This window comes from Scyliorhinus torazame, chromosome 11, assembly GCF_047496885.1.
Source record: "Scyliorhinus torazame isolate Kashiwa2021f chromosome 11, sScyTor2.1, whole genome shotgun sequence".
Lineage (NCBI taxonomy): Eukaryota > Metazoa > Chordata > Chondrichthyes > Carcharhiniformes > Scyliorhinidae > Scyliorhinus > Scyliorhinus torazame.
This window is the reverse complement of record NC_092717.1, coordinates 237,573,326-237,575,293: the sequence shown is the minus strand read 5'-3', so window position 1 is coordinate 237,575,293 and position 1,968 is coordinate 237,573,326. Positions and strand designations below refer to the sequence as shown.

General features: G+C 50.8%; 1 pseudogene; it reads left to right on the top strand.

Annotated features, from left to right (window-relative positions):
* Positions 1 to 1,133: 1,133 nt before the first annotated feature.
* The window catches only part of LOC140385961 (protein odd-skipped-related 2-like), a 2,506-nt pseudogene continuing 1,671 nt past the window's right edge, over positions 1,134 to 1,968 (top strand).

Here is a 1,968-nt window from a genome sequence, read left to right as displayed (position 1 = left end):
GCAGTAAACCCGCCCGCTTTCAAAAAAGACCTGTTGCTTTCAAAAAGGTCTGAAATGTTTAATATTTGACCTCCCCCTCTCCTGGCTAATGCGTTCCCGGCTAATATTCAATGAAACACTTCCAACGCTGAATTGTTATTGTTTTATTTTAAATCACCGGTGTTTTTTTAAACATGTGTGAAATATTCCTCAGCTTTCCAAAGTTGAGTTAAATTCTCTCCCACTCTCTCCCTTGACTGAAACACACAACATGGGCTCCACTCTCAGAAGTGGCTTTGTTAAGTGGAGAGGCTATGGTGAAGTGTTGCCCTCCCCCCCCCCCCCCACCCCCTCTCTCTCTCTCTCTCCCTCTCTTTCTCTGTTCCATTATCTTGATGAATGAGTTGTTCTTGAATGAAGAAAAATAACCAACTCAGTCCGGCACCCGTCTGCCCGAGTCCCACCACCCCCGACCCGCCCGGGGATGTGTCTGCAGGAATGGCCCAATACCTCAAAACATTTCTCACCAAAAACAACCCCCCCCCCCCGCCACCCCACCCCTGTCAAAAAGAGCGACGGCGCGCGGAGGGGCAAGGTGGGAATAACCAGGGAACTGTGAGTGAGGAACAGATCTCAGTGTCCCAATTCCTGTCTCCATAGGATTGATGTAACGGGGAAGGTGCTTGTTTGATAAGTGAATGCAACCCTCCCCCCCCCCCCCCCCACATCCCTCCCACCCAATGTGATGGTCGATTGGGGGGGTCTTTTATTCGAATTTTCGAAATGTCAAATTTTAATTTGTGTCCCTAACGCGCGTCTATGGACCGTCCAGGGCCTCTCGCAAAGTTAAAGTGGCGAGGTGTTGGATTTCTTCAGCATTCAGGGCAGGTCTGTGAGGTTAGCTCGTGGGGTGGGGGGCTTAGAACATCACCAGTCGCCATCTGCAAACATGTCACCCTTATTTTGTCTCTCCTGTAAGAGCGGCAGCCAATACGTTCACAGCAAAATGCCGTGGCTGCTGGAACTCTGCAATGAGAGCAGAAACTTTCACTGCTGGGAACAACACTCAGCAGGTCCGGCTGTGGCTGTGGGGAGAAAAACCGGGGTAATTCCAGCGCCTTCTTCCCTCTCTCCACACGGCACACTTTCAAAGCCAGGAGCTCACATTATAACGTGCCACTTTTTATTTTTTTAAAAGGCTATTCCGTAGACATTGTGGGTCTTTGAAAAGTATTTTAGTTTCAGGCATGCATCCACGTGGGCAGGGAGGCGAGCGAGACAACATCGCAATGTTTTAAAACAACCAAGCAGTTTTCTGCAAACTTTGGAATTTCTGTACTCTGCTACACCCAATCCCCAGCCGCGACTTGTCCAATGTTCGATGACTTTGGATCACTTATCCTGCTGCCATTTTCTCTGGGACAATAGTTTTGATCATGTCATTAAGTTGGATTGAGAGTAACAAATGCCAAGGAGCTGGAACATATTGGTGATTCCATTCTCTCCGCTGGGTATTAAAACGTTTTAATCGTCCATTTCAATTGTCCCAGGCTGGGTTTGCCATGTCAGGAATAGTTCTTTAGGCCTCACTGGCGTTCACTGATTAAATGCTCTCTCTCTCTCTCTCTCTGTTCTTCCCAGACCTTGGCGGAGGAATTGTGCAACATCTTCAACCACCTCGGCGTGTTGACCATTGGACAGAAATGGGAAGCAAGACTTTACCCGCTCCAATCCCCCTGCACCCACCCCTCCAGCTGACCAACTATTCCTTCCTGCGGGCCGTGAACACTTTCCCATCGGCGGTGGACCACCTGCAGGGTTTGTACGGGCTGAGCACGGTGCAGACCATGCACATGAACCAGTGGACGCTGGGTTACCCCCACCTGCACGGAATCGCCCGCTCCACCTTCACCGAGATGGCCGCAGCCCAGGGCTTCGTGAACGGCAGGTTTCCGCTGCCGGCGCTGCCCTTCGGCGCTCACGTCTTCC